This window comes from Hemitrygon akajei, chromosome 8 (assembly GCF_048418815.1).
Source record: "Hemitrygon akajei chromosome 8, sHemAka1.3, whole genome shotgun sequence".
Classification (NCBI taxonomy): Eukaryota; Metazoa; Chordata; class Chondrichthyes; order Myliobatiformes; family Dasyatidae; genus Hemitrygon; species Hemitrygon akajei.
The window spans coordinates 15,300,013-15,325,555 of record NC_133131.1 but is presented as its reverse complement, the minus strand read 5'-3'; the positions used below and the strand labels follow the sequence as shown (position 1 = coordinate 15,325,555).

Below are 25,543 nucleotides of genomic sequence, written 5' to 3'. Positions count from 1 at the left end.
TCAGTGAACAAATCCATTACACAGAAAAGATTTCCCTGTGTACTCCTCCTATATATACATATATATATACACACACACACACACACACACACACAAATATATATATATATATATGCATACACATATACACATATATACATATATATACACATACAAATATATATGCATACACATACACATATATACATATACATACACACACATATACACACACACATATTACACACATACACAGATATGTACAGATATATATATATGTGTGTGTGTGTGTGTGTGTGTGTATATATATATTCTCATTTTGGTGGGGAGAAAGGAGTAAGCGAGCGAATAAAGAATAACAACTAAGTAATATAAAATCCACAGTATTTCTCGAGATAGGTATATCACCGTGTACTTCTGCTTCTGTTTAGCTTCTCAGCATTTTTAAAATTAGCCAAACCTTATGGCTCTTCTGAAAGGGGTGAGGACTGTCTTTGGGAAACTCCCGGTCTCTTCCTGATATGTTTCTCTCGGCTTCCTCCCATCTCCTGCCTTCTCGATTCTCCCACTATTTCCCAAGCCGAGCGAGACAATACCTCAGCCAGGCTTTCTTTCGTTTTGACCATGCTGATGGACAACCCTCTGGCCTTCATGTCTGTAGTCGCTTCTTCCACTGTCTGGTACAACTGCGTCCCGTTGTCATAAAACACTCGAAGTTTAGCAGGGTACTGAGTTTGAAATCTAATCTTATTTTGCTTTTGTACTCGCTTTACTTCGGAGTATTCTTTGCGTTTCTGGAGGACCGTGGGGGGAGGTAATCTTGGTCGAAACATATTAATTTATCCTCTAAAACACTCTCTTCTTACTCCAGGCCCTTCGTAGAATCTCCGCCTTGGTGCTGTACCGAAGGAATTTAATTATAATTGATCGTGGCTTTCTATCCTGGGTAGGTTTTGGGACTAGCGCACGGTGCGTTTTCTTAATTTCCAGCTTCATAGCCGGGGGAAGATCCAGCGCATCCCGCAGTAACTTTCCGACAAACTCCATCATAGACTCCGCTCCTTTGGGAATGTTGTAGATTCTGATATTTTTCTGCCATGATCTTCCCTCCAGATCAAGCAGTTTACCTTCTTGGTGATGTATGATTTTTATTGTCTTGCTCAGTATCCGTTCCACGTTTTGAATGCGATCTTCCACCTTCTCAATGCGAGTCTCTGCCACCGCTATTTTTTGATTAACACTGGTGAGCTCTGCCTTAATATCATGGAGCTGCTGTTTTATATCTTTCTGGAACTCCCTTATTTCTTTCAGGATTTTGAACATATTTGCCGCTTCGTCTGAACGAGGCCCGGCGGCCGCCTCGCTAGCACGCAGTCGGATCGGAGAGCCACTCACTGCACTCCTCTTGGACGCAGGCTCCGCAGTGTCACTTTTTTAATTTCTGTTTCTTCTCCCCATTCTTGCCCCTCTTTTCAGTTCAAATATCTTTTGAAAAATATTATATTTGATGGGTTAATGGGGCTTAATACGCATTTTTCCGGAGGAGCTAGTGACTTAAGCTGCCATTCTCGATGATGACGTCACCGGAAACCCCTTCTATTCATTTATAAGAACAGATCACTTCGGCATGACAGAAATGGAAAATTCCATCTCAGCCTTTCTGTTTCCTCTGTTCTGCCCTTTACGGGCAAATCTTTAGCAAGTTCCAGGCAAATGGTTCAAAAGGTTTCTAAACAAAGTCACACTGTGTGTTAATTAGTTCATTAAATTATGTTACTACATAAATCTGATGTGAAACTCTGGTTAGACCACACGTGGAGTGTTGTGTTCAGTTCTGATCATCTCATTATAGGAAGGATGTGGAAGCTTTAGAGAGGGTGCAGAGGAGATTTACCAGGGTGCTGCCTAGATTGGAGGCCATGTTTTATGAGGTAAGATTGAGTGAGCTGGTGCTTTTCTCTTTAGAGAGGAGAGTGAGAGATGACTTGCTGGAGGTGTACAAGGTGATGAGGCATAGATAGAGTGGACACCCATAGACTTTTCCCCCAGAGCAGAAACAGCTAATACGGGGGGGTGGGGGGGGTGGGGAGCATAACTTTCAGGTTTGGGAGGAAAGTATAGCGGGGTACCAGAGGTGGGTTTTTTTTTTACACAAGGGTGGGGGGGTAGGTGCATGGAATGCACCACCAGGGGTGTTGGTAGAGGTAAGTATATTAGGGAAACTTAAGAGCTTCTTAGATAGATGCATGGATGAAAGAAATATGGAGGACCACATGGGAGAGAAGGGTTAGATTGATCTTGAAGTAAGTTGAAAGGTCGGCCCAAAAGGCCTGTACTGTGCTGGACTGTCCAATGAATATAGCTACCTCAGAAAATTTAATGCTACACATCGATAGTCAGATTTAATGTTGATATAATTATTCAGTTCCCAATTTATAATGGATGCTATTCATCGGAATAAATACAATGATGTAAGATTTATGATAGCTGCACCCACTCAATGTAGATAAGTCCAAAGTTGTCCATAGGATGTCCAAGGAAATAAACGTCATTATATAACATAAGTACATCTAAGCTAATAATAATAAGCTGTATGTGTATTATCTTTGTATTGACTTGTACATAGTATATCCATGTTAAATTACCTTTAAAATTTGTATAAATGGTAAAGTTTACGTATTATTATCTGGTGTACAACCAAAAGCTGAGTAAATGATTGAAATCTTTTTCCATGATCCATTCATCATCATCATTCCATGCCGTATCGTATGATGTGGGCGATCGTGGTTATGGTAGTTTTTGTCAAATTTTTCTACAGAAGTGGTTTGCCATTGCCTTCTTCTGGGCAGTGTCTTTACAAGACGGGTGACCCCCAACCCCATCCCCCCAGCCATTAGCAATGCTCTTCAGAGCTTGGCGAGAGTGGTCGTATAACCAGGACTTGAGATATGCACAGTTGTTCATTTGACCATCCACCATTTTCTCCCGTGGCTTTACATGACCCTGACTGGGGGGGCTAAGCAGGTATTGTACCTTTCCCAAGGGTGACCTGCAGGCTAGTGGAGGGACGGAGAAGCTTATACCTCCTATGATAGGGACGTTTCTCCACCTCGCCACCCATACTATTATCTCCTGTAAATCTAAGGTGCCAATAGACTGAACAGCTAGTAGAGCTACTGCCTTGCAGTGCCAGAGACCTGGGTTCAATTGTGTCCTCAGAAGCTGACTGTGTGGAATTTGCACGTGACTGCATGGATTTCCTCCAAGTGCTAAGGTTTCCTCCCACAACCAAAAGACGTGCAGGTAATTAGCTATTGTAAACTGCCCCAAGTGTGTAGGCACTTTGGTGGGAGCTGTTGAGAGTGTGAGATTAATGCAGGATTAGTTAAAATCCAAATTGAATTTATTATTATATATGCAAGTAGATGTATACACAGGTGCATTGAAAACCATACAGCATCATACAAGCAGCATTCACAAGTAGAACAAAAACTAAACATACTTTTTTTCAAAAAAAGATCACAATTAGAACAAGTAAAGTCCATTTTATGCAAAGCAGTCAAAGTAGTCATAGCATTGCTAAACACTAGTGGTTAGGGTTGTGTTAGTTGGTTCAAGAACCAAGTAGTTAGAGGGAGTAACACCTACAAAATGCTGGAGGAACTCAGCAGACCAGGCAACATCTATGGAAAAGAGTAAACAGTCAGTGTTTCGGGCTGAGCCCTTCATCTGGACTCCTGACGAAGGGAGTAGCTGTTCTTGAACCCGTTGATGTGGGACTTCAGGCTTGCGTATGTCCTGCCTGATGATAGATACAAGAAGAGGGCTTAAAGCATTTACAGCAGCAGGTGTGTAAAAAGGGCCTGGAGGATCATCAGGGACTCCAGCCACCCAACTACAAACTGTTTCAGCTGCTTCCGTCTGGGAAATGGTACCACAGCATTAAGGCCAGGACCAACAGGCTCGGGGACAGCTTCTTTCACCAGGCCATTGGATTTATCAATACACATTGATCTGATTGTGTATCTAACTGTACACACATGTAGACAGGACAATTATGTACACAATCTTAGTGTTTGAGCAATATCCTCCTACATTTCCCCTCTTTAATGCCTGTATATTGCGACACAGACACAAGGTAAAGATTTTTACTGCTCGGATGCAAGAAATAAAATAAATACAAATACAAAAACAAATATAAATAAAGATGGCAGGAGACAGGGCAAGTGAGTGTTTAATCCCAAGCATAAGAAAGTCTGCAGATGCTGGAGATCCAAAGCAACACACACAAAATAGTGGAGGAACTCAGCAGGACAGGCAGCATCTGTGGAAAAGAGTAAACAGTCGATGTGACGAGGGGTACAGGAGTGAGATATGCCAACTAGTGGAGTGGTGCCGCAGCAACAACCTGGCACTCAATGTCAGTAAGACGAAAAAGCTGATTGTGGACTTCAGGAAGGGTTAAGACAAAGGAACATGTACCAATCCTCATAGAGGGATCAGAAGTGGAGAGAGTGAGCAGCTTCAAGTTCCTGTGTGTCAAGATCTCTGAGGATCTAACCTGGTCCCAGCATATTGATGTAGTCATAAAGAAGGCAAGGCAGCAGCTATACTTTATTAGGAGCTTGAAGCGATTTGGCATGTCAACAAATAAGCTCAAAAACTTCTATAGTTGTACCATGGAGAGCATTCTGACAGGCTGCATCACTGTCTGGTATGGAGGGGCTACTGCACAGGACCAAAAGAAGCTGCAGAGGGTTGTAAATCTAGTTAGCTCCATCTTGGGTACTAGCCTACAAGGTATCCTGGACATCTTTAGGGAGCGGTGTCTCAGAAAGGCAACGTCCATTATTAAGGACCTCCAGCACCCAGGGCATGCCCTTTTCTCACAGTTACCATCGGTAGGAGATACAGAAGCCTAAAGGCACACACTCAATGATTCAGGAACAGCTTCTTCCCCTCTGCCATCTGATTCCTAAATGGACATTGAAGCTTTGAACACTACCTCACTTTTTAAAAAATATACAGTATTTCTGTTTTTGCACATTTTAAAAAAATCTATTTTGATTTACTTGTTTATTTATTATATTTAATTTATTATTATTTTCTTTTTCTCTCTCTCTCTGCTAGATTACGTATTGCTTGAACTGCTGCTGCTAAGTTAACAAATTTCACGATACATGCCGGTGATAATAAACCTGATTCTGATTAAACACGAGGAAATCTGCAGATGCTGGAAATTCAAACAACAACACACACAAAATGCTGGTAGAACACAGCAGGCCAGGCAGCATCTACAGGGAGAAGCGATGTCGACGTTTCGGGCCGAGACCCTTCGTCAGGACTGCAGGAATGGGTGGTTGATGGTCTCTCTCTCTCTCTCACACACACACACACACACACACACACACACACACACACACACACACACACACACACACACACACACACACACACACACACACACACACACACACACACACACACACACACACACACACACACACACACACACACTGGGCTGAATGGCCTATACCCCTGCTGTATCTCCCCATGACTCCATCAATAATAAATAAGAGAAGTATTTTCTAATACTTTCAGAAAAATATAAATGGAAATTTAAATTTAAGTGTTTCAGAAGTTCTGGCATGACCTCTTCTCACTGTTACCATCAGGGAGGAGGTACAGGAGCCTGAAGGCACATATTCAGCGATTCAGAAACAGCTGTTTCCCCTCTGCCATCCGATTTCTGAATGGACATTGAAAACATAAACTACTTTTCTTTTTAATTTATGTTTTTGCTTTACTTATTTAACTATTTGGTATACATATGTATACTTACGGTAATTCGCAGTTTCCCCCCCGATATCAAGTATTGCACTGTACTACTGTGCAAAGTTAACAAATTTCGCGACATATGCTGCTTATATTAAACCTGATTCTGTTTCTGATGACACAGTATAGTGCAGAGGTTTAAGGTGGATATCATATGCAACTTAATATAAGGAATAAATAATGTGGATACACCACGTATGTAAAAATGTTTATATATATATTGATGAATGTAAATAACGTTTTTGTTTTCTCAGGACATGGGAATTTATAGTAACTTAGCTGCAGGTTGCTCCTCTGAATCAACAGTTAGAACATTAAAAACTTATTAAAACAATCAATACTTAAAACATATACTCAGTTACAGCTCCCAAGATGAATGCAAATTCCAAGTTCACACTGCGTAGTTAATACAGTAAATGAAAAAAAAACACATAACAGTCACAGCCCCACTGGACTGATCCAATGGCTGCAGTGACGTCTTAAGAGTTCTGAACGCAGATGTTAACTATTGAGGCATCACTCATTTCCAGACAACATTTCTACACCTTGTCAACATTACCACTTTACATATCACTGTCAGGCACTTGACTGACAATATGTCCTGTAATGCGACGGAAAGACCATTTTTCAAACCACATTCTTCTGCGAAGTAAAAATAAAGATCTGTCAATTCAACATGTTGCATGTCAGCTGTAAGAAGGCTTGCAATGGAGCTGGAGAAAACTATTCGGTCCCTCGAGCTGCACCACCGTTCAATAAGGTCCTAGTTGATCTGCTCTGAAGAGTCAGCTCCACTCTCCTGTCTGTTCTCCATAATCCTCGACTCACCGAGAGTCCAAAATTCTGTCAGCTCTGGCTATGATTATATATACAGTATGTATCTCCTATGACTCCATCCGCATAGTTTTCTGTGCTAGAGAAATCTTAAATGGACAACTCGTTATCTAAAACTAAATCCCATTTCTAGACCCCACCGGAGGGGATAACAGCTTAACCCTTTATCCCCATCTTGTATCAATCGAGAGGTCTTATACATTACTTATCATTCATTTTATACACAGAATGTTCCTAACTACCCTCAGAGAGCATAAAGATGGCAGAAACCTCCATTATGTTGCCCTCTGCACCCCGCTATAAGGGGGAGAAAATGTTTGATTTAATACCCGTAAATTGCTGAAATGTACCCAGGCTCTCTATGCATTCAGTAACCCCGTCTTTGCTATACCCTGCTTTATATTTACACCTCGTACTGTTTTTTCCACAGTTTTTAATATACTCATTTTATGCCTTGTGCCTTTATATTTTTAATGTTGTGCTTCCTCTCTCTGTCTGCTTTTTTCCTGTAGTCTCTGAACATCTCAGAGCTCGTATACCAAACTGTACACCTCCTTTCCACATTAACATCTTGTCAGTATCTGTGCCTTCACACTCGTCAAGTAAGGTAATTCATTTTCTGTTTTGTAATGGATTAAGGTATCTAAAGGCTTACCTTCCTCTGCCCCAGATCACTTCGGACGGTGAAGGAGCAGCCAGCAGCTGCCCAGAATGATGTCAGCTCATTTACTGATGCAGCTGCTTGCTCTCTCAGGCTTCCTGAGGTGGAGCTGCAGACAGCAAGGTCTGTGTGCTTTTTTTTTAAGCCGTGCTATCAGTTTCTAGGAGTGGGCTTTGAGCTCTGCTGAAGCCGGGCACAGGGCCAGGGAACCACTGGCGCCTGCCCAAAATCTCTCTAAGGTGACCGAGTGGAGCACAGCAAGCAGAACCGCTTGCCTCCACAAGGCAACGACCCACGCTCGATCCTGACCTCCGATGGTCTCTGGGTGGAGTTTGCACATCTCTCCCTCTGACCAGCTGGGGGTGTCTTCCCGCATCCCGGAGATGTGCAGGTTGGCAAGGTCATAGGCCACTGTAAGTTGTTCCCAGTGTGTGGGTGAAGTGCTATAATCTCGGAAGGGCTGATGGGAATGGGGCAAGTTAGTGGGGCAAGCACAGACACAATGGGCTGAATGGCTTCTATCTGTGTTGTGAGGAGATATGACATGATATAATGGTATTGGGTTGGGAATCCAGGTCCCTGGGCTGCGTTGGAGTTATTTATGATTTCAGGCCCACTTTCTGCATCAGGTCCTACACGTTTAGTCCATTAACATGTTATGGGACCTAAGATGTATGCAGGAATTTAAAGTTAATGCAAGTCTGAGGGCCACTTTGGATACACATTATATGCATACATGGATAGTCGTGTCATTACTCTGCAGATTAACAGCACACTGACCCCACACTGCACACCCCTCTGCCCTGAATTAATAACCCAGGCGCATGTTCGTACTCTGCCACCCCAAAGCAGCTGGAAACACAAATCCATGATGGGTATCTAATGAGAAATGAGAATCATCATGGTGACCATGGAATACCATGGGGGTGCACAGCTCTTTAAATCTGGCCACCTTTGCTAGGGCACCTTAAAACATGTGATATACTTGAGTATGTGTCTATGTGAGTGAGTGTGAGTGTGTGTGTGTGTGTCTACATGAATGAGTGTGAGCGCGAGTGTATGTGTGCGTGTCTGAGTGTATGGTGTGTGTGTGTGTGAGAGTGAGTGTGAGCGTGTGTGTGAGTATGAGCTTGTATGAGTGAGTGTGAGTCTGTGTGTCTCTGAGCGAGTGTGAGTGAGTGTGAGTATGAGCACGTATGAGTGAGTGTGAGTCTGTGTGTCTCTGAGCAAGTGTGAGTGAGTATGTGTGTGAGTACGAGTGAGAGCGAGCGAGCGTGAGTGTGAGTGTGAGTGGGAGCATGAGTGTGTGTGTGTGTGTTAGTTACCTGGTGATTGCAGACTAGAGCAGACCTGACTGTCAGTCACCCTCTGAAATGGTGAACAGACTATCCAATTCAAGGGCCTGTGACTTTGAGTTCGAATCTCAAAATGACACACAGAAACAGGCTCTTTGGCCCATCATATCCATACCGGGTATCAGGTACCCATCTACGTGAATGGCCTTTACCAGCACCTGGTCCTTAGTCTTCAGTGTTTGGTGATTCAAATGTTTGTCGAGATATTGGGGGCCTAGCCATTGCTTTTGGGTATAAGCACACATTAAATTCAAGTCTGGCCCCAAAGTTCAACTACAAGATGAATTGTGGTAGTGGGGCTCGGGCCCAAGAATGTGCTGAAGTGACAGAGTTCAAGTTCAGGAGTGAATAATGATGAGATTTGGACGATTTAAGCAGCGGGCCAGCTTGAAAAGGTTGGGGTATCGAGGCCGGAGGTGAGGGGTGGGCTGGTGTTCAGCTTGTTGTTCTGCGAGGTTTACTTGTCTCTGCGCTGACCTGAGGCTGTGGTCTGCAACTAGTGAAATGGCTGCAGTGATGACTAGCATTGTGGCTGTGAACTTACTTTCATGAATTTTAGTTCTGAATATTAGTTGCTTACTTTTATTGTTTTTCCCCCTGCACATTGGATGTTTGACAATCTTTTTTTTAATGGGTTCTATTAGGTTTTGTTCTGTGGCTGCCTGTAAGTAGTCGAATCTCAAGATTGTATATAGTATACATACTTCAACAATAAATGAACTTTGATAGATCCTCAGTTTTTTGCTATTTAGCTTGCAAACGTTGCAAAACTTCATTCCGTGGAACAGATGTCTTAAAAGAAATGTGTCTGCCTTACTTAAAGACATCACAAATTGAAAATCCTTAAAAAGCTGCAGATGCTGGAAAGCTGAAACTAAAAACAGAAGTTGCTGGGAACACACAGCAGGTCAGGGAGCATCTGTGGAAAGAGAATCAACATTTCAGGTCAAGGACACTGTCAGAGAGAGCATCCATGACTTGAAACATTAAGTCCATTTCTCTCGCCACAGCTGCTGTCCAACCTGCTGATTATTTGGTATTGGCTTATTACTGTCACATAACACCATCTAACCAGAAGACATAGGAGCAGAATTAGGCCATTTGGCCCATCAGGTCTGCTCTGCCATTCCATCATGGCTGATTTATTACCCCTCAAAACCCCATTATCCTGCTTTCTCTCTGTAACCTTTGGCACTTTTGTGATCAAGAACCTATCAGCCTATCAACCCCCTCTTTAACCAGTCAATGAATTCTGCAGATTCACAGGAATTACAGTGAAAGGTTTTTAACTGCATGCCATCCAGACCAATCAGGCCACATATCATTGTGTTGAGATAGTAAACGTTCTGCATTCTGTTTCCCAGAACCTTCTGTCTTTATGACATCACAAGCAGCTCTTTTTAAGGAGTTGGGGCTTTCCCAGGATTCCTCAGGTACAGCTCATGAGCGGAGTTTATATTATTTTCTGAATTGTCCAGCTAAGATACCTCAGTATTATTAAAGAATCATGTGTTCCTTGTGAAATTGCTCCACTTAAGGGTGTGTTTGACCCTGATTAGGAATCACTGGTTTCCCAAGAGACTAGAATTCACACCATCAGTGTGGTGATTGAAACAGCTCAGACAGTTGAAGAAATTTGGCATGGATGAGTCCCCAAATCCTAAGGACTTTCTACAGGGGCACAATTGAGAGCATCCTGCCTGGTATGGGAGCTGTAACTCCCTCAATCGCAGAACTCTGCAGAGAGTGGTGCAGACAGCCCAGTGCATCTGTAGATGTGAACTTCCCACTATTCAGGACGTTTACAAAGACAGGTGTGTAAAAGGGCCCGAAGGATCATTGAAGACCTGAGTCACCCCAACCACAAACTGTTCTAGCTGTTACCATCTGGGAAACGGTACCGCAGCATAAAAGCCAGGACCAACAGGCTCTGGGACAGCTTCTTCCACCAGGCCATCAGACTGATTAATTCATGCTGACACAATTGTATTTCTATGCCAAATTGACTGTTCTGTTGTACATACCATTTATTACAAATTACTATAAGTTGCAGATTGCACATTTAGATGGAGATGTAAAGATTTTTACTCCTCATGTATGTGAAAGACGTAAGAAATTAAAGTCAGTTCAGTTCAAGTCAATGTGAAGCTGAGACAGAGGCCCTGGCTGTCTAATTGCTCCCACTGATGCCCTCCCTGCTCCCACACTTCAATTGTTTTCTCTGGCCATTAACTTTCTTGAGAGAGTAAATGAGGGCACATCTTCATGAGTCAGCAGAGAGGACAGCAGGGATCTTCGTGCTCTTGTCTCTAGGGTAGTAATTGGACTCACAACTGTCTGATTCAGAGGCAAGACAGGTGACCACTGAACCACAGCACCATCTAAATGCAATGCAGCACCGCTGTATCACCAACATGCAGGAAAACCAGTTTGTCCTCTGAGGCTTTCTAAAGCATTGCTCAGACCACATTGTGAGCAGTTCTGGGCCCTTTATCTAAGAAAGGAGGTGCTGGTGTTGGAGAGGGCCCAGAGGAGGTCCTTGAGAATTATCCTGGGAATGAAGGGTTAATGTACGGGGAGCAACACACACAAAATGCTGGAGGAAATCAGCAGGCCAGGCAGCGTCTATGGAAAAGAGTACAGTCGACGTTTCAGTCCGAGACCCTTCATCAGAACCTCATACATCAGAATATATGGGGAGCGTTTGATGGCTCTGGGCCTGCATTCACAGAAGTTTAGAAGAATGTAGGGGGCGTAGCATTGAAACCTATTGAATATTGAAGGGCCCAGACAGAGTGGATGTGGAGAGGATGTTTCCTCTAGTGGGAAAGTCTAGGACCAGAGGGCACAGCCTCAAAAGACAGGGATGTCCATTTAGGATAGCGTTGAGCAGGAATTTCTTTAGCCAGATACTGGTGAATCTGTGGAATTCATTGCCACAGACTAATGCGGAGGCAAACTTATTGGGTATATTTAAAGCAAAAGTTAATTGGTTCTTCACTAGTAAGGGCATCAAAGGTTGCAGCTAGAAGGCAGGAGAATGGGGTTGGGAGGGTTAATACCAAAGCAATGACGGAGTGCTGGAGTAAATTTGATGGGCCAAATGGCCTAATTCTGCTCCAGTATCTCATGGTCTCTCACAATCTGTCTCTGCACAAAGGCTGAATCCCTCACTTGGTTAGAGATCTGCAGGTGCCAGCAGATCTGTTAAATTCCACAGCCCATTCCACCGCAAAGCCCATCACCACCCCTCCCTGCACTGAAGATTGCCAACCCCCCCCCCTTCCAGCAGCTTCCATCCTGCCAAAGAGCCCATCACCCAACGTATCTCTTCTTGCCAAAGTGCATTTATCAAAACCAGCTGCTTCCATGTGTTACTCATCACCAGACCAGATGGCAATAATGCTCTTACCTGAGAGATTTGCTTCTCTGCTCTGCCTATTTTATTCGTCCAAAACACAATTTTATCCAGTCACAAGGTTACAAGCTCATCAATAGAAACTGTATCAATAGTCCTGAACTGTTCAGTGAATAATTGAACACATTTCCCATTTGAATTTCGATCGCATCTACAATAATTCCCACACATTGACCCTACGGCTTACGCTGATCTTCACAACTGAAAGGTTCACTTTGTGCCCCCAGCCATCTGTCCAATTGGTTACGCTCCTGCCTTCACTGCTAAGGAACACCTCAAGGTCAGAACCTCCTGCCAGGAATCTTGGAAGTTCTCCATCTAAGCCAGGCAGTCAGGAGCGGATGCATAGCAGAGCCCTTTGCAACTGTCACTTTCAATCAGCTTGATTAAAGAAGGGGAAAGACCGTGTTAGGCAGCATTGTGAACGTTTCACTCCTGTCTGATCTCAGTTGTCCTGGAGACATAAAAGGCTATTTTATGAAGAAACACAGGAATAAATGGATGAAACAAATCAAATGTATAAAATTCTCTGCAGATTTATAGCACAAGCAGTACACTTATGCCATAAATTCCTCACAACACCAACATGTTTTCCACTCACTAGATTCATTAATATTTTTCAAGGAATAAGCAGCTTTGAAAGGATTTTTATATACTGATTCAATAATGGCCCATGATGGAGAATTATCTAATTTAACAAGAGTTTCTTCATTATTTTCATCAAATTTGCCAATGACATGACCGTGGTGGGTCTCATCAGCAAGAATGATGAGTCAGCTTACAGAGAGGAGGTGCAGCGGCTAATGGACTGTTGCAGAGCCAACAACCTGTCTCTGAATGTGAACAAAACAAGAGAGATGGTTGTTGACTTCAGGAGAGCACGGAGCGACCACTCTTCGCTGAACATTGACGGCTCCTCGGTAGAGATCATTAAGAGCACCAAATTTCTTGGGGTTCACCTGGCGAAGAATCTCATCTGGTCCCTCAACACCAGCTCCATAGCAGAGAAAGCCCAGCAGCGTTTCAACTTTCTGCAAAGGCTGATGAAAGTCCATCTCCCACCCCCCCATCCTCATCATATTCTACAGGGGTTGTATTGAGAGCATCCTGAGCTGCTGCATCACTGCCTGGTTTGGAAACTGCACCATCTCAGATCACAAGACCCTGCAGCGGATAGTAAGGTCAGCTGAAAAGATCATCGGGGTCTCTCTTCCCGCCATTACAGATATTTACACCACACGCTGCAACTGCAAAGCAAACAGCACCCCTCCTACAAACTCTTCGCCCTCCTGCCATCTGGGAAAAGGCACTGAAGCATTTGGGCTCTCACGACCAGACTGTGTAACAGTTTCTTACCCCAAGCCATCAGGCTCCTCAATTCCCAGAGCCTGGACTGATACCAGCTTACTGCCCTCTACTGTGTCTATTGTCCTGTTTGTTGTTTATTATAACGCCTGCACTGTTTTGTGCACTTTATGCAGTCCTGGGTGGATCTGTAGTCTAGTGTAGTTTTTTTGTGTTGTTTTACGTAGTTCAGTGTAGGTTTTGTACCGTTTCATGTAGCACAGTGGTCCTGAAAAACATTGTCTCATTTTTACTGTGTACTGTACCAGCAGTTATGGGCGAAATGACAATAAAAAGTGACTTGACTTGACTTATCTTAAATGTGGATTCTTATACTGTTAATTGGTATAAATAATCTACAATTCAGTTTGTTATCCTCCACAAGGACCACAACCTTGTCGAAGGGTTTGGAGGTCTGCATACCTCAATGACCTGGAAAACTGTGTTGGCTGGTGTCAGGGCCTTGTGCTTTGGTTCTTGGTAGGGTCACCGATGCTGAACAAGTCAAAGGGTAGAGGTCAGATTAAGAGTGGTCCACTGGTTCTCTAGGTTTGGGGGGTTCAGCTCAGGGCTAACAACCTTGTCTGGTAAAACAACAATCGTCACAGCAACAGCAATGAAGAATCCTTCTACAAACGTACATCTGTGCGTGATGGAATATGGCCCAGGACAGACAGCCCACTACATTGCTGCCCTAACACCCGCGGTGTAACAGGCAGTAAATACTTTGTAAATCAACTCATTATAACGTTTTCACTGTGAGTTAGTACAAAATTCTCAAATATCCCTCCAGAACTACAAGCCCATCAAGCACACCATTATAGAGTCATAGAATAGAAAAAAGTCAGAAACACAATAGATTCTGCAGATATTGGAAGTCAGGAGCAACTCAAACAAAATGGTGGAGGAACTCAGCAGGTCAGGCAGCACCTCCGGAGAGGAATAAAGAGTCGATGTTTTGGGTTGAGACCCTTCATCAGGAATGTCAATAGAACGAGGCCATTCAGTCCATGTGCTGGTAACTGTTCTTTAACGAAGCCCACATAACCTCATTGCTCTGACCCCTCCACTCTGTCAGGCAGTTTCACTCCCTTTGAATATTTATGCAGTTCCTTTCACCTGAACTTGCTACCAACATCTTCTCAGAAGCTGACAGGAGGAGGCAAGCTGAGACACAAGGAGTCACTAGGACACTCAATAAGACAAGATGAGACAAGACAAAACACGAGGAGACACAAGGAGTCAAGACGAGACACATGGACGCACAATGAAACAAGCTGAGACAAGACGAGATGAGACAAGAGAAGATGAGACATGAGGAGACAAGATGAGACACAAGGAGACACAATGAGGGAAGATGAGACACGATGAAACACGATCTGACCTTTTCCTATCCATTTACCCTTTTAAGTGCCTTTTAAATGTTATTACACCTGGACAAACGTGAAGGTGCAGCCTATGGAATCTCATCTCGAAGCAAACACAGGCATTTTCTACTGCAACCCTGGAACTTACACTCAGTGGCCACTTTATTAAATACCCCCTATACCTAATAAGGTGGCTACTGGGTGTATGTTCTGGTCTGCTGCTGTAGCCCATCCACTTCAAAGTTCAATGTGCTGTGTACTCAGAGATGCTCTTCTACACATTATTCTTATTTGAGTAACTGTCACCTTCCTGTCAGCTTGAACCAGTCTGGCCATTCTCCTCTGACCTCTTTCATTAAGGCATTTTTGCCCACAGAACCGCTGCTTACTGGGTGTTTTTTTTTTGTTGTTGTTTTTCTTGCGCCATTCTCTGTAAACTCCAGAGACTGTTGTGAGTGAAAATTCCAAGAGATCGGCTGATACTCAAACCACCCTGTCTGGCACCAACAATCACTCCATGGTCAAAGTCACTTAGATCACATTTCTTCCCCATTCTGATGTTTGGTCTGAACAACAACCGAACCTCTTGACCATGCCTGCATGCTTTTTTGCATTGAATTGCTGCCACATGATTGGCTGATTGGATGTTTGCATGAACGAGCAGGTGTCCCTAATAAAATGGCCACTGAGTGTATGTGGCGGTAGTGTCTGTGCTTAGCTGTTGTAATTGGAGGGCATCCTCGAGTGAGGAGCAAATGAAGTCGCTATAGTCTTGTCACCACCAGTCACTGGAAAGGTCTGAGAGGGTGGATTCACTCAGGGAGGATTCACTCCTGCTTCCCAGAAACACGCATTATCCTGAGGAAATTCTTGTCTTGTTCCCAGGTCCTCCACAATGAGGGAGTGGAAATGATTCCTGTAAGAGCACCGCCAGTCACAACTGAGCCAATTGTTAATTTAAGCACACTCTGAGGATGTTGGAAGGTTAGATATTGTTCAGCAGGTTCTCCAGAAGTCAAGAATGAGGCTCAGATTTAGATTAAAGGTTAGCTTTGTTTGTCGAAGCATACTGTGAAGATGCATTGCTTGCACCAAATCTAATCAGTGAGGATTATGCAAGTGTCCCCATCATAGCATGCCAGTGTGCCCACAACTCACTAGTCCTAGCCATATGTCTTTGGAAACTGAAACACCCAGAGAAAACCCCATGCAGTCACGAGGCAAACGTACAAACCCCTTACAGGCAGCTGTAAGAACTGAACCCTGATCTTCCAGCTGGCTGCTCTAAACATTGCGCTATCCGGTGCGCTACCGTGCTGCCCCCTTGTGGTTGCAGCCGTTTTAATAGAAGTTCGTAACAAAGAAAGGCTGGCAAAGCACTGTGAGCCAGTTACACAGCAGCAGGGAACCAACCCTAACAGTAACCAACACATTCTAACAAAGAACCCCACCGGTCTTTCCTTACACTGAAAATTGGCTCAAGCTGGACAGATAAAGGAATGTTCCCTGATAAGAACAGCCAGTGAAACAAAAACAACCTGATTTCCACTGCCGTGTTGTCTTAGGCCTGCAGACACCGCAGAAGCATGAAACCAGCTATACTACAAATGACTGCAAATCTCATGAGCACCTACAGATAAACGGGTGGTTATACAAACATACAAACAAGCATAAGTAAAGTTAGACTACAACAAAAGTAACAGTTTAGACCAGGGGTTCCCAGCTCTTTTTATGACATGGACACAATAAGCAAGAGGCCCACAGACCCCAGGTTGGGAACCCTAATGCAACATAAGCTACTACAGGACTCAGTCAGGTATCCTGATATCAGCAAAATATCCCTTTTATTAAGATCAAAGTAAATTCATTATCAAACTATGTATATGGGTCAATATCAGTGGTGTAGTGGCATCAGCACTGGTCTTCCAGGCAGATGGTCCCGAGTTCGAATCTGGCCGGGTCCCAACCTGGGCAGCAGCAGTATCTGTGCAGAAGAAAAGCCTAGAGATCTACTTCTGTATCTTGCCATGAAAACCATATGGACAACACTACACTATCCATAGGATCCCCATGACGACTTGACGGCACTTAACAACAACAGCAGGTACGAGGGGTAATTGATAAGTTTGTGGCCTAAAATATTTTTCCTACATTTACACACTTAGTCCAGCAGTTGTGGAGCATATGGATCCCTTCTTTGTAGAAGTCGGTGTCTTGGACCTCCCGAAGTGGTCCACAGCATGGGGTGATTGATAAGTTTGTGGCCTAAGGTAGAAGGAGATGAGTTATTAACTTCAAACTTTATGCATTTTCACTCAAAGAGTTGAACTGCACATGTATGTAACAAGAGCTGTATAACTCATCCCCTTCTACCTTAGGCCATGAATTTATCAATCACCCCTGCTGTGTACCATTTCTACATAGAAAGGATCCGTATGCTCCACGACTGCTGGACTAAGTGTGTACATGTAGGAGGGGTCTATGTTGAAAAATAAATGTGCTAGGTTTTCTAAAATTGACTCCTTCTACCTCAGGCCACAAACTTATCAATCACCTCTCATATACCATATACAAACTCCAGATTAATTTTCTCACAGCAACCACAGGAAAATAAAGAAAAGCAATAGAATCGATGGAGAACGGAGAGGGATAGGGATGTAGAGTGGATAGGGGAGAGCCAGTGGATGTGGTATATTTAGATTTTCAAAAGGCTTTTGACAAGGTCCCACACAGGAGATTAGTGTGCAAACTTAAAGCACACGGTATTGGGGGTATGGTATTGATGTGGATAGAGAATTGGTTGGCAGACAGAAAGCAAAGAGTGGGAGTAAACTGGATCTTTTCAGAATGGCAGGCAGTGACTAGTGCGGTACCGCAAGGCTCAGTGCTGGGACCCCAGTTGTTTACAATATATATTAATGATTTAGACGAGGGAATTAAATGCAGCATCTCCAAGTTTGCGGATGACACGAAGCTGGGCGGTGGTGTTAGCTGTGAGGAGGATGCAGGGTGACTTGGATAGGTTAGATGAGTGGGCAAATTCATGGCAGATGCAATTTAATGCGGATAAATGTGAGGTTATCCACTTTGGTTGCAAGAACAGGAAAACAGATTATTATCTGAATGGTGGCCGATTAGGAAAAGGGGAGATGCAACGAGACCTGGGTGTCATTGTACACCAGTCATTGAAGGTGGGCATGCAGGTACAGCAGGCAGTGAAAAAGGCAAATGGTATGTTGGCATTCATAGCAAAAGGATTTGAGTACAGGAGCAGGGAGGTTCTACTGCAGTTGTACAAGGCCTTGGTGAGACCGCACCTAGAATATTGTGTGCAGTTTTGGTCCCCTAATCTGAGGAAAGACATTCTTGCCATAGACGGAGTACAGAGAAGGTTCACCAGATTGATTCCTGGGAAGGCAGGACTTTCATATGAAGAAAGACTGGATCGACTAGGCTTATACTCACTGGAATTTAGAAGATTGAGGGGGGATCTTATTGAAACGTATAAAATTCTAAAGGGATTGGACAGGCTAGATGCAGGAAGATTGTTTCCGATGTTGGGGAAGTCCAGAACGAGGGGTCACAGTTTAAGGATAAAGGGGAAGCCTTTTAGGACCGAGATGAGGAAAAACTTCTTCACACAGAGAGTGGTGAATCTGTGGAATTCTCTGCACAGGAAACAGTTGAGGCCGGTTCATTGGCTATATTTAAGAGGAAGTTAGATATGGCCCTTGTGGCTAAAGGGATCAGGGGGTATGGAGAGAAAGCAGGTACAGGGTTCTGAGTTGGATGATCAGCCATGATCATACTGAATGGTGGTGCAGGCTCGAAGGGCCGAATGGCCTACTCCTGCACCTATTTTCTATGTTTCTATGAGAACCATACACAACAAAGCAGAATTTTGTAATTAGTAAGAAATACAAATGGGAACCCACTCTGATTGGCAGGGAAAAGATCATGCACATACGCTGGGATCACAGCTGGAAACAACTGGCCTGAATATATGATTGCTGTGTTTTAACCCAGATGCTGCCCAGTTCAGTGCTTATTACTATTGGGAACAAGACAGGGCAGAACAGGATCAAAGTCCAAGGGCTCCAAGACTCTTTTCAACGATTCGTTGGGAGACTTTTTTAATCAATCAATAGTAGAGCAAATGTCAGACACTTGCCTTAAGAAAACCATGATGCTCCTGTCAGGTGTGATTAAGGCTAATGGAACCACCACCCTCAGAATATGGAGCAGGAAGTGAAACTGCTCTGATGCATCAAGACAGCCCATGGTTAAAGGCGATTCTGTTAAGAGCTGGCTGCAAATCTGTAAGAACAGACCTGCATTTTATTTGTGACAAGTGTGCATTCTGTGTGGGGCAGGACTGTTTGTGGTAGAGGGTGTTGACAAAAAACAGAATGGGGTAAAAAGCAGAGAATGTTTGATGCCTGGATCGCGTTACCAGAAGAGGTGGTTAAATACAGTTACCATGCTTAAAATGTCATAGGCTCATATAGCACAGAAACAGGGCACTCTGGCCAACTCATCCAACCTAAATGCCCATCTTAGCTAGTCCAATTTGCCTGCATTTGACCCACATCCCTTTAAATTAGGGGTTCCCAACCTGTGGTCCATGGAATGGGAAGCCAATCATGTACCAAGAGACATTTTATTAGGTCAGGCAAAGGATGATCTAATCCTAATGTTGATAAATGGGATTAGTGTAGATGGGCAAGAAGGACAGCAGGGAGCTGAAGGGCCTGTTTTTTTGCTGTAGCCAGTAGTTTCTGATATTTAATTTACAAAATGTGGACATCTCCGGCAAGCAGCTAATGCCCCTTGTGCTGAAAGACCTTCTAGGCCATTAATATATATATATAAACTACACACAATACAACGTCAACTGGGATTCAATTGTAAACAAGGTGGGAGAGTGGAAACCTGATTGGATGAGGACTAACCAATCAGGAGGGATGGACTATGGGGGCATAAATACTTCTGGACTAGACATGCCCAGGCATCATCCCTGAAGAAGATGGCAGAGCTTGACATTGAAACATTGGTTATAATTGATACCTGTACCCAGCTGGAAGCCCGAGAAGAGTTTATTCGTCATTTACACCAGGAAAGCACTAGATCCTTTTTTTACACCCAATACTTGTAAAGTTCCTTCAACATCTGATGGAGCACTTGCTTACTATAATCACACTATTGATTAACAACCAAAAGAGAACAATTATCAAAATAAACTGAGGCATTTTCCAGGGTGACTCTCTAAGTCCACTAAGGTTCTGACTAGCTTTAAACCTGCTCTCTAATTTACTGAATCAGACAAAAATTGGGTATCAAATCAGAAACAACGAAATGAACTATACTTTAACACACCTTCTATACATGGATAATTTGAAATTATATGTTCCTTCATCAGTAAAGAATTAATTCAAATAGTAGAAGTATTTTCTAAAGATATAAACATTAACTTTAGATTAGATAAGTGCAGAACATTAAACATAAAGGAAGGTGCAATAGAGCGAGTAGAATACAAAACAGAGCAGCAGGATACCATACAACCGATGGATGAATATGAAACAGCTGGGATATCAACAAGCAAAGAAAATAGATCATAGTGGGATAAAGGAAAAGATTTTGACTGAATTTACTTCAAGGCTTAAAAAAATCTGCCAAACAGAGCTCAACAGTAAAAATATATAACAAAGGCAATAAACATTTTCACTGTACCTATATTAACATATTCTTTTGGCGTAATACCTTGGTCTGAAACCAACCTGGAAAATTTACAAAGAAAAATAAGAACTGACATGACAAATTTCAGAAAACATAATGTACACTCGAATGTGTTTAGATGAACACTACCTAGGACAGAAGGAGAAAGAGGAATAAAGACATCAAAAATCTACACAACAGTCAGATAAAACTTCTGAGGACATATTTTCCTCAATGAAAACAGAATTCAATACTCCACATATGCAATTCTGATAAGAAGTACACACCACTACACTTAGATGAGAGAACAGCCCAAAGAAATGAAGAAATTGTTACTATTGAAGAAAAAGTTAACCAATGGAAGAGCATGACCCTCCATGGAAGACATCCCCATGATCTGAGCAGACTAGATGTCAACAAGGAAGCATCGAATGCCTGGCTCAGAGTTGGAGACCTCTTCCCAGAAACAGAAGGGTTCCTTGTAGCAATACAGGACCAGGAGGTTAACACAAAAATATCAAAAATACATAATATAAGACCAACAAATACAAGATGATAAATGTAGAGAATGCCAAGGAAAACCAGCAACAATCCAACACATTATAGGATCCTGTAGCAGTTTAACACAATCTGATTACTTACACAGGCACTATCAAGTGGTAAACATCATTCACCAAAATCTTGCTTTAAAATACAAACCCATAAAAGAAATTATACCTTACCATAAATACAAGCCTGATCCAGTTTTAGAGTCAAAATACCACATTACAACCGATCCATTATTACAGATGGGACAATCCATAATAACCGTCCGGATATAATAATACAGGATAAACAAGCAAGAGCATCTTACTTATAGATATAGCCATTCCAAACACACATACTAACTTACAGAAATCAGTAAGTATAAAACACCAGAAATGTTCTGAATTAAAACAGGAAATTGGAACATGAACAGGGTATGCATTGTCCCAATAGTAATATCTGCAAATGGTGACATCCCCTGGTCACCACGATGTAGCATTAAACAGTTACAGCTACACAGCAGTATCTATGTTAATCTCCAGAAAGCCACAATACTAAACACCATTAGAATAGTCCAAGAGTTCCTAGCAACTGAGAAATGAGTGAGCCTGGCTATCCTTGTACCTCAGGTTTTACCACCTTGAGCTGAGAAAAAAAAAACACAAATAAATGGATATATAGATAGATGGATAAATAAATAATTTTTAAAAGATGGATTTTTATAACATTCATCTAATTGATTGTCTTTGAGAAGAGCAAGGAAACCTGAGGACCCAGAGGAAGCCCAACAAGGAGAATGTGCAAACACAATGCAGACAGTGCTTGAGACCCTGGGCGTCTGGCACTGCAAGATATTGGCTCTACTGGCTGTGCTACTGTGCTGCTAGAAGCAAGAATCTGGAGTGAGTTTTTTTCATCAAATGAGGCCAGGAAGTCCCTGTCTCCAAGACAGAAAGTGAGATCCAAAATCAGCTAAATTAATGAGACTAAAACAGTTCAAAAATATTGATTCATTAATTAATCATGACTTATTTTCTACACTTACAGATTATTTGTCACATAAGTCCTTGGTCTTTGTAGATAAATGAAGATTCTTTTTAAGTTGTTATTCAGATTCAGTTTATTGTCATTTAGAAACCACAAATGCAATGCAGTTAAAAAATGAGACAACGTTCCTCCAGAATGATATCGCAAAAGCATATGACAAAACAGACTACACCAGAAAATCCACCTAACGTTTGACAATCCCCAATCCAGAGTCCGGAGAGGCTGCTGCGTATTAATATTGATAAGCTGATGAAGGATTCCTTCATTACTTGCACACAAATATGTTCGTTTCATCTTCCTTCCACTTCGGATTTCACAGAGAATCACATTCCCAACATGTTTAAATTGAAGAGAAGGATATGTATAATTGTGCAGTTACTCTCATACCCTCTGCATGTCCCATAGCTTCTCACAGTGAACTATTTCTGAAGTGAGCAAACTTTTACAATGCAGCAGCCAACGAGTGCACAGAAGGCTTCCCAAAACAAGGATGGGATCATTTATTGTAGGCTGAAAAGCCATCTGAGGTATGGATAATGTTTCTATCTCATGAAAAAAAACATTACCTCTAAAATCACAACCTAGTTTTTTGGACCCAAGTCCCATGAGTGAATCATAAGAACATAAGAAATGCAAGAAATAGGAGCAGGAGTCGGACATCTGGCCCGTCGAGCCTGCTCCGCCATTCAATAAGATCATGGCTGATCTGGCCAAGGACTCATCTCCACCTACCTGTCTTTTCCCCATAACCCTTAATTCTCCAACTATGCAAAAATCTATCCAACCTTATCTTAAATATACTTACTGAAGGAGCCTCCATTGCTTCATTGGGCAGAGAATTCCACAGATTCTCCACCCTCTGGGAAAGACAGTCCCTCCTTATCTCTGTCCTAAATCTACTCCACTGAATCTTGAGGATATGTCCCCTCAAGAGATATCTTTTCATCATGTGCCGTGTCGTGTGATATGGGCAATTATGACCATGACCATGATTGTACCTGGCAAATCTTTCTACAGAAGTGGTTTGCCATTGCCTTCTTCTGGGCAGTATCTTTACAAGATGGGTGATCCCAGCTGTTATCAATAATCTTCACAGATTATCTGCCTGCCATCAGTGGTCCCATAATTAGGACTTGTGATATGCTCCAACTGCTCATATGACTATCTACCATCTACTGCCATGGCTTCACATGATGCTGATCTGGGGTGGGGCTAAACAGATGCTACACCTTGCCCAAGGGTGACCTGCAGACTAACAGAGGAAAGGACCACCTTACACCTCCTTTCATAGAGACATATCTCCACCTTGCCACCCAAACTAGAACCCTCAATTTTCCAAGGTTTGAAGTGGGAATGGGATGGATTCAGAAAATAACTCTGTTGTAGAAATACAGCAGGAAAGCTGGTCCTTCAGCCCAGATTTATATTTCTGATTGATTTATTTATCACAGGTACATCGAAAGATACAGTCAAAGGTGTCTATTGCCCTATAACCAACACAGCTGAAGGATATACTGGGGGCAACTCTCAGGGGTTGCCATGCATCCTGGCACCAACATAGCATGTTCACTATGTTCAGCAGAACAAGATGACAACAACAAAACAACAACAGTAAAACAAGCCCCTTTCCATACCCCCCCCCCCCCCAGGGCAGGCCACCTCCATTTTGGCCACCAACTCCACACTGCCCATTAAGCACCCATTTTTACATAATCCTACCACAATATCTTTTAACCTCACCACATTTGCATTGACATCTTCCCCCCACGCCCCACTGGATACTACTGATCATCGACAAACCAGAGGTATTTTACAGCATCCAATTAACCAATCAAACCACGGCATGGGAGGAAGCTGGAGCACCTAGAGAAAACCCACACAGTACAAATCCCACTCAGAAAGCATCCAACTTTCTGGAGCTGTGAGAAAGCAGCTCTACAGCCCCTGCCTGCATTTGAACATTTACTTCTTCAGGGCTGAGAAAGAGGGGAATGTTTCTACTGGGCCACACACAAAACAGACAGTGACCTCACAGAGTTATTCACCTCCCCCACCAAAGGTCCCAAAGCAAATGAGGTACCTTGGGATAAAAGACTTTTGTTATGTTAGCAGGAAGAAGGGCAGGACAACCAGTGTACTCTCACCTTCTAATGCAAAGGATGAACGTTGAATTAAAGTCAGCCTTAGTAGGTGTGAGCTGAAGATCCCAGAGATGGAAATGTCCCCTCAGGTTACTTCAGTTCTCATTGACCTAGTCTAGCACAATCCCCTGCCCCTGCCCAAGGATTAAGATCAACTCTGCGGCAATGACAGGTACAGTTGTCACAACCACGGATCCGGCAGCACAGCAGATATGACAATTGCGCTCGTGAATATGCACGTGTCCGCTAATTATTATTTTCTTGTGATAATATTTAACTCCATTCATTCCATCGTAGTATTTGTTGAGACTTCGACACAGCAACACTTCGCTGCCTGCTTGCATTCCGCCTTGCCTGAGAAATTGGATTGCTGAGTCAGCTGACTCTCAAGACTAGCGGTATTCATTTTATTCTTAGTAGTTCTTTTCAGCCGCAATGTAGGCTTCATTTTCCACTTGAGAGTTTTAGTTAACAACCCTGTTTGTTTTATTTATTTATTGTTCTTGAAAAAATTCACTACTCACTTCTTAATTTGGACATAAAGTTTCATAAGGCGTGGGGACCTTTTCTTGAATATTTTCATAACTTTTCCTTAGATTAAGTTTTTTTTAGTCCCTTACTTTCAGTTTTTTTTTCTTGGTAGTAGGCATTATTATCTTTTGTTCTTATTTCCATGTACAGGTTTGGGGGTTTGAATGTTATGATTTATATTTCCTCCATTTTGCTGTGGTTGATCTGGAGTTTTTATTTCTTGCGGGGGGGGGGTGGGTACTAACTTTACACGACTTTAGTTTGGGTGCTTTTTTATCATTATTTTGAATCATATTATCATTGAATGTTTATCTTGCACTGTATTAATCTCTTATTTTGGTCTTGGGTTTTTTTTTTGTTGTAGTGTTGTAGAAATGCATAAAAAATCAATTAAAAAAAACTTATTTATTGTTTTCTTCTCCCTTTAACACTGTCCGCATTAAAGTTTGTGAACTATCGACCTGCTTCAGTGCCTCTCACTCCACACTTGAGCCATGTCCGCACCGGGTGACAGCAGTATTGTGGTGGGTAAGCTACTGGACTAGTAGAGATTAGCTTTATTTGTCACATGTACATCGTAACATACTATGAAATGTTCCATTTAACAAAAGTGACCAACACAGTCCAAGGATTGTACCTCAGACGTACCCACCTTTTAACTCATCTCACCTGCCTATCACCTTCCCCGTGGGTCCCCTCCTCCCTCCCTTCCCTCTCCAATCAGATTCCTTCTTCTCCAGCCCTTGGACCTTTCCCACGTGCCTGGCTTCACCTATCACTTTCCAGCAGCC

At 42.8% G+C, this 25,543-nt stretch overlaps 1 protein-coding gene across 5 annotated transcripts in view; it reads right to left on the bottom strand.

The window, feature by feature from the left end:
* Nucleotides 1–25,543, bottom strand: part of LOC140731666 (rap1 GTPase-activating protein 2-like) — a 492,373-nt gene that overhangs the window by 384,310 nt on the left and 82,520 nt on the right. The window contains exon 1 of one of the 5 annotated variants that reach the window (XM_073053312.1): nt 7,304–7,435. The exons of the other annotated variants lie outside the window; for them this stretch is intronic. The gene's annotated coding sequence lies outside the window, so the exon portion shown is untranslated. Of the gene's footprint in view, nt 1–7,303; nt 7,436–25,543 lie in introns of those variants that run through there. 5 annotated transcript variants of the gene reach the window in all.